Genomic DNA, 16929 nt, shown 5'->3' with positions numbered 1-16929 from the left:
TCTTTTCTTTCTTTTTTTCTTTCTTTTTTCTTTTAACTTGATGGAACTAATCTGAGCTGAGGGAATTCTGTGATAGCATTACTTTGATATGTATCCTGGTAAAAATATATAGATATAAAAGTTCAGTTCCTCACCGTAAGCTGTGTCTATGTAGTGTCAAGTATCCAGATATATGGAAACATATGTTGACTGACTGACATTTTAATTTTTCAACTAGAAATTCTGGCAGAATGTTGACCCAGACTTCATTGGAAAAAGCCCCTTTTTCTGAACTAGAATCTTATTTTAGAATGATTGGCATATCTTAAAATTACACATTATTTTGAATTGCCATTTTACTGGGCTGAATTTGAAAGAAAAGAATAAAAGAAACTGTCATAAATCTACACACAAACCATATTAAATACTTAATATATAAGTACAAGCTTTAACCCTTTTACATAATCTTCACTTTGAAGATCCTTTAAGTAGCAACGGAAAACATTTTCACTGTTATTCTGCACTATTTCCTAAGAATCTTATAGTTATGAAATTTGTTGCACATGATTTTAATTGGAGATTTTAGCATATCAAAAATCAAAAATCAAAACTCTTGATATGCAAAAATCTGTTACCATTAGATTTAGTTTCATTTTTTTCATTTGAGAGAGAGAGTGTGTGTGTGTGTGTAAGCAGGGGTAGTGTGGGGAGGGGACAGAGGGAGAAGGAGAGAGAGAATCTTAAGCAGGCTCTATGCTCAGCATGGAGTCCAACGCGGGGTTCCATCCCATGACCCCGAGACCAAGACCTGAGCCCACGTCAAGAGTTGGATACTTAACTGACTGAGCCACACGGGCACCCCCATTAGATTTAGTTTCACTGAATTAGAGAGAAGAAAATGAATTTATGTTGAGACACATTTTGCTAGAACGTAACTCCATACATGAAGGAATTTGAGTCTGTTTCCTTCTCATCACAAATGTATCTCCATGCCTAGAACTTTCAGATAGTAGTTGCTCAATAAGCATTGATCAAATGAATAAATGGATAAGAGGAGTTTGGGACATCATAACTTATAAAGGTTGTGATATTGCCCCTTCAAGAGATTCTAAAACATAATGGGATATGTATTTCATAGAAAGTCTAAAAATTAATAGAAGTTACAAAAACTGGGTTACTACAGAGTCAAGGGTATCAATGGGGAGAAGACCTCATTCGATCTTAGTTACCTCTTTAAATGGTTCATCCCAAATACAATACCACTGGGGGTTAGGGCTTCAACATATGCATTTTGAGAAGGCACAATTCAGTCCATAATGGATCTGTGGACTTCCCATGTTGTCCTTACCCCTCTAGATTTAGAGACAGTGGGATTATGCCAGAAGTATTTAACACAAAATATTGTTTTTCTTCTTTTGGGGGTGGAATAAATTCTTCATGCCATTTTCAGTTTATCTCTTTAGGCACTAAAGTTTATATCTTAAAGAAATTACTGGTGGTCTTTTTAAATGGTAATGACCTTCTGTACTGTCAGATTTTTTTTTTAGAAGACTATCTTTGCTTTAGAGAACCTTTCAATGAAAGCTTTGACAAAAACATCATTATTACTTTTTTCTCTCTACTAGAAAAAAAGAAATAAAAAATAAAAGGTAACAATTTCTAAACTTCCTGGTGCCTAGAAGTGATTCAAGAGAGAAATTAAAATGAAAGAATTGAAGGCAAGAATTTTGTGTGAGGAGCCATGCCCACCTGGTAGGGGGGAAATGGCTACAAAGCCTAGAGATATGCCCAGACACACATGAAGAAGTGTGTTTTGGATGTTCACTCAGAGCACTAAAGTAAGGTTGGAAAAGAGGGTGACATGGTCATTTCCTGAGGTATTACATTGTTACAAAGAGAAACGATGTACATGTTCCAAATGAAAAAAAGTGAAGGAAATCCATTTCTCCCTGCATTACCATCCACTTCCTAGTCTCCCAACTCTTCATAACTTTGGCTTTCAGTTGGGGAAATGATATGATGTCACCTAAATTTTATCTCATTTCACATGAAAGCCAACAGAAAAGGACCCTCTTGCTCTGTGATGACCTCTTACAGAAATTCCCTCTATACCCTTCCTCACAGAACCACTGCTTTAGCCATTCAGAAGAATGCTCTCCTGCATTAGTGCATGTTCAGATGTATTCTTTAAATATAGGGTATCAACATTCAGACTATTTCTGAGAAGTGTTTTGTTTATTGATTTTAGGTGCCTGAAGTCTATGATCCAAGCACAAAACAGGGAATGCAAAGAAGTCAGGAGAAATGAGTAAGCTACCTGTGATGAGCATGAGACAGTTAGAGAACGAAGCCTTCTCCAGACACATAAAGCTCAGCCCTGTCATCAGACAGACCGTTGGCAGTGTGGGCATGTATAGTAACCATCATGAAGTATGCATAAAGGAAACATCTTTAAAATAGCAGTGAAGGATGCTGAAGCTAGAAGATATTTTTCCTTCCCTTTCTTAGCAAGATAGCCTGGTTTCAGAAAAAGGAGAGATTCAAGCATCAGATCCCATTGGAAGGGAAACCCACAGGAGAGCTAGGGCTCTTTATTCATTAACAAATATAAAATATTTATTAATCCATTAAATATATGTTAAGTGGGACACTATTCTAGGTACCAGAGGTAGAGAAGTCATCAAATTTGTGCAATAGAATTTTGGACACAAGTATAAATAAGAATCAATGGACATAAAAACAGAAACAAAAATAGAAATAAAGAAGTCCAGGCACATAAGGCACAGTCTATATCAGAAAACAAAAACAACTTGGACCAATAGTGTAACTGTAGAAAGGGAAATTGACAGTACTAGACTTGAGGTAACTAATAAATCTAAAGTGATAATGTGGTTCAGTGGTGCAGAATAAACAGTTTGACTGGGCACTGTATTGTAGCTTTAAAATAGTATTTCCCTCAGAACTATGGTACCTTCTCATACTGCCTGGGGAAATACCAATGCCATTTATTTTGATTATCATATTTTTATAGCTTCATTTTCCTCCTCTCCATAAGCATTAATATTGTCCAATTCCTCTTTATCCCTGGAACTCTGAAATTTCACAATGTGAGTCTCTTTCATTTATTATATTTGCCCTGTTTTCTCTGGAAAACTAATATTTTTCAAATTTGAGCTTTTTAATTTATAATTTCTGTGAAAAATATTTTCTTCCCCTTACTTTGTTCATTCCTTGTTCACTCTGTCCAAGATAGTGGACATCTTGAATTGATTACTTAATTTTCTTATCTTTTATTTCTTGGTCATATCTTGACTCCCTCTGCCTTTATTTTTTTTATAAGTATAGTCTTTTCTAACTGTTCTGTGTAAATTTTATATTGTTGCTATCACATTTTAACTTTCAAAAATTTGTCCTCTTTTTAGAATGTCCTTTTTATGGCATTCTGTTTGTATTTCATCGTCTCTATACCTCTCATTATCTCTGAGGATATTAATCCAAGTTTTAAAATGCTCTTTTGGTCTATTTCTGTTTCTTCCACATTGCTCTGTTTTTTGTTTTGTAGACTTTTCTCTAGAATGGCTAACATCCACAAACAGCTGACGATACCAATCACTGGTAAGAATATGGAGCAACAGGAATGCATTCATTGCTGGTGTAAACATAAAAGGGTATAGTCATTTTGGAGATTGTTTGACAGTTTCGTACACAGCTTGACATAGTCTTACCACATTATCCAACAATCTTGCTCCTACAATTTTACCCAACTAATTTTAAGACTAATGCACACAAAAGCATGTTCCTGAATGCTTAAACCAGCTCTCTTCCCAATTAACAAAAACTAGCAGAGATCAAGGTGTCTTTCATGGGGTGAATGGCTAAACAAACTGTAGAACATCCATATAATGGAATACTATTCATGGTAAAAATAATAAGCTAACAAAAAGTAAAAAGACTCAGATGACTCTTAATCCTAAGTGAAAGAAGCCAGAGTGTAAATGCAATGATACTGTTACATGACATCCTGGGAAAGGCCAACCTACTGAGAAGATTTGACAGCGCCTGCAGGAGGTCAGAGTAGGGGAGGGTTTGAATAGTTGAAGCACATACAACATTTAGGACAATGAAACTAATTTTTTAAAGTAATATTGTAATGGTGGATAGCATGACATTATGCATTTGGTTGGAACCTATAGAATTTATGCAAGGAATGAACTTTAATGTATTCAAATTAAAAAATATATTTAGAAACTTATCCTGAGGTACTTCACGATACAATGCAGAATGAGACAAAAGAACCTCATTGGATTATGTGTGTATGAAACAACCCCCTGAAGGAGCTAGAGGAAAAGGGACAGACCTAAGTATCTTTGGAAATGAGCAGAATCTCAGACTAAAAGTGAGAGGTGCTGAACATAAGCTCTGTGTGCTAGCTGATATAGTTATTTGCACAAGAATATGAGTTAACAGTTCTGAAACCAGAAAGGGATATATGTTTAAAGAATATAACATTAAATAAATTCATGGTGGATGGTGGGAGCCAGGTTTCTCACTGATGAATATGAGGTTTCAGATGAGCAAAGGGTGAAGGTTAGAGTGATCCATGTGGTGATGGGTTAGATTTTGGAGAAATTATTATGAACTCATGTTTAGCATAATATAGACATAGATGGTTACATATAGAAATATTAAAATATATGTGTATAAAGTGGTTAGTATATACCCATATATACCCTTGCTCTGTCAGCTGAGAGAGTTAGAAGCAACTGATGGAAACATTCCATTAGTACAAGTGTGTTGGGGGGAAACTCTGGGTGGCTCAGCGGTTTAGCTCTGCCTTCATTCAGCCCAGGGCGTGATCCTGGAGGCGCGGGATCGAGTCCCATGTCAGGCTCCCTGCGTGGAGCCTGCTTCTCCCTCTCTCTCTCTCTCTCTCTCTCTCCTGTCTCCTCTCTCTGTGTCTCTCATGAATAAATAAAATCCTTAAAAAAAAGTCAGCCATCCACTCATAAAAAAAAAGAAAGAAAGAAAGAAAGAAAGAAAGAAAGAAAGAAAGAAAAAGAAAAAGAAAAAGAAAAACAAGTGTACCTAGGGCTCAGATTTTATTTTCAATACCATTATCTAGAAAAAAAGGACCAGGGTCCTAACAGAAATGGCCAAGTCTATGTCTGAAGCAGGATATAAAGAAGATGAACTGGGAGCATCTTGTAGTGCTAAAAATTAAGAAAGTATTTAAAGTACACACATGTGCTTCATGGTGATGGATATATGTGATAGGGACACAGGAGCCAACTGAAAGAACATCCAATGGACAACATTGGAGCTACTTGAGTGGCAAAATAATTAAAGGACCATTGGATTAGAAGCCAAAATATAAAATACATATCTATGAATCCATACTGATATAGATACATGACTGAATAAAATAAATGGGAAAGAATAGACAAATCTCTCATGCAAAACTATTTGAAATAATTTATCTTGACTCTACTTTCGAGGAAGTGGAGCATAAATCCTCACTCCTTAAATGTGGGTTGCACATAGTGACTTCCTTCCAAAGATGAAATGAAGTATGAGAAGATGAAAAAAATATATGTCTCCATATACAGTGGAGACAACAAACAGGTACTAACTCAGGGAGGCGATCAAAGTTAACTGTAACAATGAGTTCCACTAGTAGTATATGCACTAGGTGTGTTGTGATGAGAATGGCACTTCATTTCTGTGGCCTTCTCCAAAAAAACATATGCCCAGCCTAATTCTGAGAAGCACATCAGCCAAGGCCCAGCTGAGGAACGTTCTACAAAACTTCTGACAAGTACTCATCAAAACTGACCAGGTTATCAAAAATAAAGTGAGTCTGAGAAGCAGCCATGGCCAAGAGGAGCTAAGGATATATGTTGACTAAATGCAACATGGCATCCTGGATGGAATTTTGAAATAGAGAAAAAGACACAGGGTGGAAACTAAGAAATCTGAATGAAGTATGGACTTTAGTTAGTAACAATATATTAATATTTGTTTATTCATTATAACAAAAGTGTCATACCAGTGTAAGAATAATAGAGGAAACAGTGCTGGCTCCATGGGAATTCTTGACATTAATGTCACAATTTTTCCATAAGCTTAAACTATTTTAAACAAAAGGATCCTTTAAAAATACTACACGGACCTATCATTTCTCACAAGTTTTTTAAAAAGTAAATGTTTGACAACTCCCTCTGTTTAAGAAGCTGTGGTGAAGCCGGCACAAACCCATATGTCCCCTGTGGAGTTCTATCTGGCAATGCTTAACCAAAACTAGATAGGTTTTTACATTTTGTTTTTTTGTTTTGTTTTGGTTTTGGTTTTTACGTTTTGATCCTTCAACTCTACTTAGGAATTCACTGTGGGACATATCACCATTAATTAAAAAATACATTTCCACAAAGACTTTCACTGAAGTATTATTTCAATTATTGGGGGAAAAAGAACTAACTTCCCATGCCTAAGACAGTGGTTGAATAAACACACAATACACTTGATGGAACACTATAAATTTATGAGACAGAATGAAGATATCTGTGAAATAACACAGAGTGTAAAAAGAACAGTGCAAAAGAGTGTATCTAGTATGCTACCTTTTGTGTAATAAAGATGAAGAAATAAAGAAAACAATGTTAATAACAATTATGATTATAATACAATAAAACAGTATCTATTGTTCCTTCCTGTAGGCTATTCTGTTTTACCAAAAAATAAAATTTTACAATGAGGTTCTGGGATGGGCAAATTGGGAACAGCGCTCATATACCCTGAGCACTGGCCTTCTGTAAGCAGGATGGAAGTAGGAATTAGGAAGTCTTGCTATTAAGTGCATAAGTTTTCACTTATTATTCATTTGCTAATAGAGCAAATCAGGATTTCCTCAGCTTTGCCTTGTTTCCCTGAAACTTTTCAAGTTCTCCTGTCCAGAAGTTAAACAGCAGTATTTTCCCATCTTGGTATCTGGGCTGTTCCCAGGGCCTGAAGCACGGAGGAAAGAATCTTGTGTTATAGAACTGTTTTTTACATGCAATGTTCATTAGCCCTTCTGATTTTAGCCTCAACCTGAACCCTGCTTTTACACACAAAATGTTTCTAATTTCTGAGAATTTATGACGAAAATAACTTGCTCCTTGTGGTTTCTTCCCTCGCAGGCTTACATATCAGTTTCTAGAACATACAGGTCAGTTACTACTCATCATTTGTTTTTTGGTTTCCAAATTACTATCGTTATATCCTTTTCCTGTATTTTATTACATCTGTTATTTTTTTTCCTTTCTTGTTTATGGCTTCTCTTTACATTCAGTATTCTTCAAGGAAGAAAATAAATTCATATATTCAATCCAAATGATTTAACTGTCAGGCCTGACTTGGGTTTGTTTTTAAATTTGCAATATGTGTTGGGTTTAAATTAACACCAAGCTGTGTTTTACTTGGCATGGATTTAGTTTCTTTTGCCAAATAATTTAACTTTTTTTTTCTTTCATAAAGTTATTCAACAAAATATTTTCATTCATTGAACAAATATTTGAGAATATTCTGTAGACCAAGCATCGTAGTGTAAATGCATCCCAGGCGACATTAAAATATCTGTCTTTTAAGTAAAGCAGAAAACTATTAAAGGGTTTCAAGTGTGGCTTCAATATGATAATGATTTCTATTGAAAAGTATATCATTTCAGCTGCAGTCTACAAAATGAGCTAGAGGATGTAATAATCACAGCAAAGGGACCAGATAAGGAAGTGATTTCTGTAGTGGGAATACATGAAGATAGTGGCTGGGAAAAGAGCATTTTAGAATGTCAGATAGGGAAGATGGACTTTTTTGAAAATATTTTGAAGGTAAAATTGTGGGCCTTATTGATTGTCTCTGAAGACTAATGAAAATGGATGACTCAAGTACGATTTTTAATTTTCTGGCTTTGTCCATGATAGGGGTGCCTTTACTGAGAACTGGCAAATGAATGTATGGGAATGGGAGTAAGAGGGAGGTACATTGCAAGGGCTGCATTTTACATGTGTTACACTCAAACCCTGGCTTGTGGAACTGTTTGTGACATTTTTTTAAGTAGGCTCCAGGCCCAATGCAGGGCTTGAACTCATGACCCTGAGATCAAGACTTGAGCTAAATCCAGAATTGGACACTTAACCTGAGCCACCCAGGTGCCCTGTTCGTGACATTATTAAAAAACAGCATTAGCCCTCCTGGGATTCAGTCAATATCTACTGTAAGTCTTCCTGATTATTAGTCTAAAAATAAGACAAGATGTGCAACCTTCTCATATGAATTGGACAAAAGGACCACCATTGGCCAAACAGAAGTTTAAAGAATCCTCAGAGAAAGGTTGGGATCCTAATTTGGGGGGACATAGTTATACAGTTGAAGTGCACTTAATGAAGATCAATTTCAACACATTATCTCAGTATTGAAAAATTATAGAATTATATAGCTCTACATATCGTCAGAGAATCAGTGGAAATTAGAAACAACTTTCAAGAAGCTAGAAAACCTTTGGGTGCATACTTCTTCTCATAGCCTAATTGTTAATAAAAAAAAAAAAACACTATACAAGGTTACCAACTACACTCAGTTCTGTTTTCTATGAAATATTGCTAAGCCTATTAATTGGTTAAAAAACAAGTAACTTTATCAACTGATTTGTTAAGTATGCAAATCCGAAGCTTTCATATCTTTATTCAATGGTGTGAAGGGTAAGGTACTACATTCTGTGGAAACATAACGATCCAATGGTCCCCCGTGCTGAGTGGCAGCGGTTGTGAAGAAAGGAGTTTGACTGAATTTCTGTACAGAGTTTTCTTTACTCTCAGGCTTCTGAAGATTCACACATGAGTACAAGTATTATATGAAAAATGATTTTTTTCTTCTCACCAGTACTTGGTTGATTGAGTTAAATCAAATGTTCCACAGTGAACAATGCAAAGGAATTATTGCCAGCTCTAGACCAAACTTACATCTTCATAATCATCTTATGGTTTAGTTTACTCATAGTTATCGATTATCTACTGAACTAGATGTGACTGAAAGACAATAAGGTACATGGCCTACCTTCAAAGGGATTCTTACATCACCAAATTTTCCTGTGATTATTCAGCTGCCAAAACCTAGTGAAATGGAATTTAAATGGAGAAAGTAGGAAGTCAAAGAAAGGTTTTACACCAGCAGCTAATAGTTCTTTAACTCCTGCAACTTTTACCAGTTCGGTCTATGTAGTTTTTCTGTATGGGGAAATGCTAGCTTATGGAAGTGCATCAAGCTTCCTAGAATAATTCTCCAATACACACACACACACGCACACACACGCACACACACACACACACCACAAAACACACACATACAATCATTTGTCCTTTATGTCTCCTTGGCGACATAGCATGAGAAACAATCAATGCTCCATGTAAAGCTGTGAGTGCTCATTCATGACTCTACCAGGGGTATTTATTGCCTACAATGGATTTTCAGGGAAAATTTTGAGTGTGATTGCAGCAATAAGCAGATATTGAGTGCAGCAATTTTTCAAGAAAGTATTTTGCCAATTTTTGACACACTGTTCTCCACGAAGGTTATATCACTTTTATTTTTAAGTTGCAATTGAACATTCTCAGGATGACACAAAAAACTGAGCTGCAAGGCTTCATTGAGCAGCTAATAATTCCCCCGGTGGCACTTGGCACAGGACAAGTAGAACTTGCAAAGTCAGTGTAAAAGACGATAAACAAACACATTTGTAAACCAAAATGAAGGACAAAATCCAAAGGAGAAAACTGAGGAGTGCCTTCCTATTTGGAAATACGAGTTTAAATATTTATTTTCCATAACAATCCCCAAGTAGGAATAGATGCCAGATGACTGCATCTGTCTTAAAGAATGTAAAAACTCCGATCAGTCCCTAAAGTTTTGTCCCCAGTTTCATGTTTGCATTTTTATTTCCAATTTTGGCAAAAATGGCAAAATTAAAAGGAAAAGTGTTTGTGTTGTTCAGAGATAATAAATGAGAACAGAAGTGTATTTCCGTATCTCAACTGCAGTATCACAAGTCAGAGGCAGATCCATTTCAGTGAAAGAAATGTTTTCATATCAGGTGGTGAAAGCAACTTCAATCACTGGTTTTTGGACTTAACGCACCTCCCATTACTGAAGCCAATACTTGAGAGTAGGACACTGTAATGAGGTAATTAGACATGATGGTTCCTATTAACATAATCACTACTGCAGAAATAGGTCTTCTCTCTTGTTTGTTTATGCTGTTAGGATGCCTCTAGTGAATTTGGGGAGCATAGAGGGCTCTCCAATTAAGCAATGGGATATGGAGATAGAGCTGCTCTGGATTAGGTCCCCAGTTTGTCAGTCGGTATTTCCTCATCTATTAAATAGCCTCCTAGATGCTCATCTCATTCCCAATTAATATATGAGATTTACGTATTCTTGAATATTTCCCTGCTAACCTGTGGAGGCTAGAAAATGAAGAGAATCTAATTCCCAAGATAACTCAGGAGATCTCATTTCTGTGTTGTTTATGTGCATATTGAACCTCACAAAGTGACAAGAATCACAACCAGGGATAATGGGAGGACCAGCAAGAAGCCCGTAGTTGTCCCATACAACAAATAACAGCTTTTAAAAAGCTGCCTGAAAAAAAAAGTCCACTTACTTATTTTACTTTTCCCCATTTGTTCATACTGGCTGCATAGCAAGTATGGAATCGAGCCAAGGAGCAATACAGAGAAGCTTAACCTGTTTCTTTCATCTGAGTGATGGATAGAATTATAGAACTGCAGTCCTGGTAGGGATGTCAACACCCGGTTTTCAGTACAAAATGAGGAAGCTGAGTTTCCAGAACTGTGAAGAGGAAGGGACAAATCTGGTACCTAAGTAACTAGACAGTATGCTACCTCCATTCAAGCAAACTTAACATCATTGCCAACCTGAGCATCTTTCTAAACTGGAACATCGTTTGTGAAGATGTATTTTATGCCTAGTTCTCTTGAGGCCCATACCCTAAAGACCACCAAAAAAAATTACTTGCAGTTAAAATAAAACTTACATGCATTTAGTTTGCTGCATGCTGGAAGAGAAAATAAAACTTAGGGCAAGTGCAAGTACATTTCAGTAAAGGATGATTGGGAAAGAAAACTTACTAGGTTTTAGCATTGTTGAGTGATTTTGTGATGGGATTGTGGAAGTGAGTGCCCACTCTGGATTGGATGTCTTCTAAAAACTGGGACAATTTAGTAGTCGGATATTTTAATATTTTTAAGTAGTTTTAAGCAGTGTTACAGTTGGCAATGGCAAATAAGGACAAATCTCTTAGAATAGATGTTAGTGAGGAGAAAGAGGATTTAGTCCATTTTGGGGGCTTAGAGTTGCCTTGTCTTATTTGAGGGGAGTATTGTGGTAGATTGTCAGCAGGGTGATTTTTACTTTTTCAGTTCTACATAGAAACTCATAAAATTTTTATTATACTCTCTATTTTTAAAGTACAGAAAATAATCAGAAAGTGATCTTTCTCAATTGAACAATAATTTCCATATAGGTTGGTTAGCATATTTATATAAATGATCATGACAAATATCTGGCTTATAATGTATTATAAATAAAATAATATTTTGCAGTGGCCTTGATTTCTCTTAATTATGTAACGATTGGTTGATTCAGTAAAAAGCCCTATAGACCAGATGTACTAAGTAGAAATATAGACCTGATTTCCACAGTTCCAGAAAAAAAAGTCTCTAAATTGTTCATGATTTTTGGCTATTACAAGCCATAGAAACTTTCAATCATAGATAAAAATGGTTCCAAGAATTCAGTTAAAATATTTTCTCTGGCTATTACATTTCATTCTCTTTCTTTCATATAGATACCTTTCAATTAATTCAGAGGAAAAATACAATTTACCAATTATCCTTTATCAGGTGATGCTTAATTTAGCGCTCAGTCTTGTGAAGGAAAAGAGACAAATTAATATGACAAATGCATATTAACATAATAACAGGGAGGACAGAGAAGAGAAAACATATAATTCAGACCAAAGGATCAGAAAGGTTCCAGTGATTCAAGGGACACTTGAGCTGAGTATTGAGTGTAAAAGATAAGAGTAAGTTAGAGAAAAGTCGAAGGAGTATATTTCTAGCAGATGGAACACCATGTGAGAAGCAACAACAAAATCACATGTTCCATGAGAAAAGCTTCTATCCAAATACTTGGCACAGAGGCTGGGAGAAAGTGAGCATATATTCAAAAACTCATGAATTAATCATCCATCTATGGCAATCATTAAATCCACCCTAAGAAGAAATGTGTTGAGAAATTTTTGCATCCAGATCAGTCTCACAAATCAGGTCTGTGAGGGCTTGCTGCTTAGGAGGAGAACATCCACCCTGAGCGAAGCGAGGTCCTGGAGTTATTAGCATTCAGTTCCATAGACTTTAACCTTCTCTACTCACAAGGCACTAATATAATATGTTGTGACAGACATATACTCAGCAGAGGTTTTCAAACCTGTGTTGACATTTTAGGAACCAATCAAATATATATTAAAAACTAAAATGTTTGTGTCCCCTGACTTTGAAACATTTTAACTTTTTTCTCCATCACAGTGACAGAATGAAAGTTGTAAGAAAGTCATAATCAGTCAATCAATGAGCATGCATCCAGAGCTAGCAGAGAGATTTATCAAAACTATATCAGAACTATAACAAACTATCAGAACTATCAGAACTATAACAAAAGAAAAAAAGAAAGCAATCCTATTTACAATTTAATCAAAAATAAAATACCTAAGAATGAATTCAACCAAAAAGTTAAAAGCCTGTACAGTGAAAACCATTAGACATTAGTGAAAGAAATTGAAAAAGACACAAATAAATGATAAGATATTCTGTGCTCATTGATTGGAAAAATTACTATTGTTAAAATGTCTATACTACCCAAAGTAATCTACAGATTCAGTCAATTCCTATCAAAATTCCAAAGGCATTTTCCCCCAAACAGATAAAAACAATTCTAAAATTTGTTTGGAACCACAAAAGACCCCAAACAGCCAAAGCATTCTTGAGGAAGGAGAAAAAGCTGGAGGAAACACATTGCCTGATTTCAAACTATACTATAAAACCATAGTAATTAAAACAGTATGGTATTGGCATAAAGACACATAGATCAATGGAACAGAGAGCCCAGAAATATACCCCCACATAATTTATGTCATAAATCAAATAATTTATGACAAAGAAGACAAGAACACACAATGAGGAAAGGACAGTCTTTTTTAATAAAGGTGTTGAGAAAACTGGATAGCCACACGCAAAAGAATGAAAACTGGATCATTATCTTACATACACAAAGAGTAAATCAAAATGGTTTAAAGACTTGGATATAATACCTACAATTGTAAAATTCCCAGAAGAAAACATAGGCAATAACCAGTGTGACATATAACTTTTTGGATCTGACTCCAAAAGTAGAAATAAACAAGCAGGTCTACACCAAACTAAAAGGCTTCTACACAGCAAAGAAAACAAACAAAAAAAATGAAAAGGCATGTGTGAAAATCCTTTATCATATATCTGATAATGACTTCATATTGAAATATAAAAACAATTCATACAACTCAATAGCAAAAAAAAATCTGATTTAAAATGAGCAGAAGATCTGAATAGACATTTTCCAAAGAAGACATCCAGATGGCCGACAGGCACATAAAAAGATGATCAGCATCACTCATTAGGAAAATGCAAATAAAAATCACAATGAGATGTCACCTCACACCATATAGAACAACTATTATCAAAAAGACAAGAAATAGCAAGTATTGCTGAGGATGTGCAGAAAAGAGAACCCTTGTGCAGTATTGATGGGAATGTAAATTGGTGCTGGCACCATGGTAAACAGTATGGAGGTTCCTCGAGAAATAAAAACTATCCTATGATCTAGCAATTCTTCTTCTGGATATTTATCTGAAGAAAATAAAAATACTAATATGAAAAGATACATACACTCCCATGTTCATGCAGCATAATTACAATAACAAAGATATGGAAACAACCTAAGAGTCCATCAGTGAATTAATGGATAAAGGAAATGTGATATATGTATACAATGGAATACTATTATCCATAAAAAAGAATGCAGTCCTGCCATTTGCAACAGCATGTCTTGAGGACATTATGCTAAGTGAAATAAGTCAGACAGAGAAAGACAAATATTGTCTATGATCCCATTTATATATGGAATCTGCAAAAACAAAAACGAGCTCATACAGAGAACAGACTGGTGGTTTGCTTCAGGATGCATGAGGAGCACAGGTTGGGTGAAATGGATGAAGGGGATCAAAGGATTCAAACCTTCAGTTATAAAATAAATAAGTCATGGGGCTGTAATATACAGCATGGTGACTATAGTTGATAATACTGGGTTGCATTTTGAAAGTTGGATATTGAAATACTGGGTTGCATATTTGAACATTATGTTGTACCCCTGAAACTAATTAATGTATGTCCATTGTACTTCAAAAAAATGAACCCATTAGTCATATATCCACGACTAATTGTGTTAATTGCTGTGTAGGACCTAAGTGAAATAAAATGTATTCTCTCTTTTATTTTGAAATTTGTGCAAAGGTTATAGACTAACATAAGACAGGATAAAATCAAATATGAAAATGTATGGTATAGGGGCACCTGGTAGCTCAGTCGGTTAAGTGTCTGCCTTCAGCTCAAGTCAGGGTGGAGCCCTGCTTCTGGTGCCCTGCTCAGCGAGGAGCTCTTTCTCCCTCTACCTCTGCTCCTCCCCCACTCATGCTCCTTCTCTTGTTCTCTCTCTCTCTAATAAATAAATAAATATTTATATATATATATATATATTTTAAAGAAAACGTATGCTACATAGAGTAAGAGCTATCAGAATAAAGAAGAATAGATGTTATAATGAGTTAAAAATAATTAAGAATATCTATAGAGGAGATAATGTTGAAGTCCCTCCTGGCTCTTATAACAGAGATACCATTGACTGCCTGGCTTATAAACAACAAACATTTATTTCTCACAGTTCTGGATAATGGAGGCCTCTTTTTTGCTCTAACCTCATGTGGTGAAGAGGTCAGGCAGCTTTCTCTGGCCTCTTTCATTAGGGTACTAACCCCATTCATGGAGACTCCATCCTCATGACCCAGTCTCTTCCCAAAGGTCCCACTTCTCCATCACATTGGGAATTAGGCTTTTGACATATGAATTCTAGGGGAATACAAAGAGATCATAGCAGATGGGATTTCCTATAAGACCTATGTTCTATACAAAGAAAAGTACTTATGACCTGTTGAGATCAAGCACACAAAAAAAATCCTAATTTAAAGATAGAAAGATATTCAGAAAATATTCAAAGAAATCACATGTTATAGATCACTAATAGCAATTAAAGGCATTTGCTTCAAACACTAAACTAAAATTTTGCAACAATGATTGAGAGGGATAACTCTGTTTTCATTTATTGGAAATAATCGTTTTGCCTACAACTTAGACTTGCTTCCGTTAAGGACTGTGTACTGCAAAAGTAAAAAGAACAACAACAAAAAAGTCAGGTGTTAGACTCTATATTTCCTTAAACAATTTACAAATAGCAAAGTTCATGCAGTTAATGGTAGAGATTCCATGGTGAAAGATTAAGTAACTTGTATCATTGGTTGTGTGATCCCAGCTACATTTCATCATTCTGTGGAGTGACAGCCAGCTCTCTTTCAACCTTATAAAGGAAAACATGCAAGAAATTAAGAAAATGGTAAGGAGAAAATTAAATACACTAGTAACCTGGGCCGACTTTTGCATGCTAAACAGATTGTGTAGAGGGAAGAGTGGTCCAGGATAAAATCCAGATGGAGTGCTGTTTGTCAGTTTTTTGTAGCCATTCAAGTATTAATTGAATACCTACTATAAATAATATACTATTCTAGGTCCTGAGAATGCAGTTGTGACTAATAAGAGGCCCTGCTCTCAAAGTTCATACATTTTAATGGAGAAAACCACCTATAAACACACTCATACATAAGAAGAAAAATTCAAATTAAAAGCTAACAAGCATTAAGAAGACATAATATAGTTTATTGTAAAGAATGATTGGAGAGCTATCTTAAGAGTAAGTGGAAAAATCCTCTCTGATGAAGTGATATTCGTGTTAAGACCTAAATGATGGGAAGGCACCAGCTGTAGTGGTCCTGGGGGAGCACATCCCAAGCAGAAGGAGAGCAATTATTATCTTTAGTTACTCTTTCAATATTCCTTCAAATAAGCAAGCAAAATGACATCAAGTATATTTGTCAAACCCTTGCTATGCCCGGACATTGTTCTAGAGTATAATAAAGCAATCATTAAAAAAAATTCATTGAAGAAATCATAGTTAAATAGAGAGAAATGTGTCCATAAGGAAGTGGAGAAAGTAAGGGGGATAAAGGAACATCACTTTTTGTTTTCCAGTGTCAAATAATCACAGTGCTACAAAATAAAATGAAGAGCCAAGATGTATATGTTGATAAATGATAACAACGTTCAACCACCACTTCCCTCTTCTACTTCTTCAATGGCTCTCCTGTTTGCTTATCTACAGAACTTGGGGAAAACTTTCTGCTTTTTATTTTTTATTTTTAGTTTGCCTTTATCAATTTCACTTAAGTATAACTTCTGTACATTAAAATGCACTCATTTTATGTGTGCATTTTGAGAAGTTCTGACAAATTTTCACACCCACATAACTACCACCATAATCATGATAGTCAACAATTCAACCACCTTCTAAAAGCTTCCTCATTGCCCTTTGTATCAATCCATCTCTACATTGCCAGCCTCCAAGCAGAAAATTTTTCTTTTAATTTTTTGACATATATTAAAATTTTTATTGAAAATGATACTTTGTGAATAATAAATAATA

The sequence above is a fragment of the Canis aureus genome, chromosome 20, assembly GCF_053574225.1.
Source record: "Canis aureus isolate CA01 chromosome 20, VMU_Caureus_v.1.0, whole genome shotgun sequence".
Classification (NCBI taxonomy): domain Eukaryota; kingdom Metazoa; phylum Chordata; class Mammalia; order Carnivora; family Canidae; genus Canis; species Canis aureus.
This window is presented reverse-complemented; position numbering follows the sequence as displayed.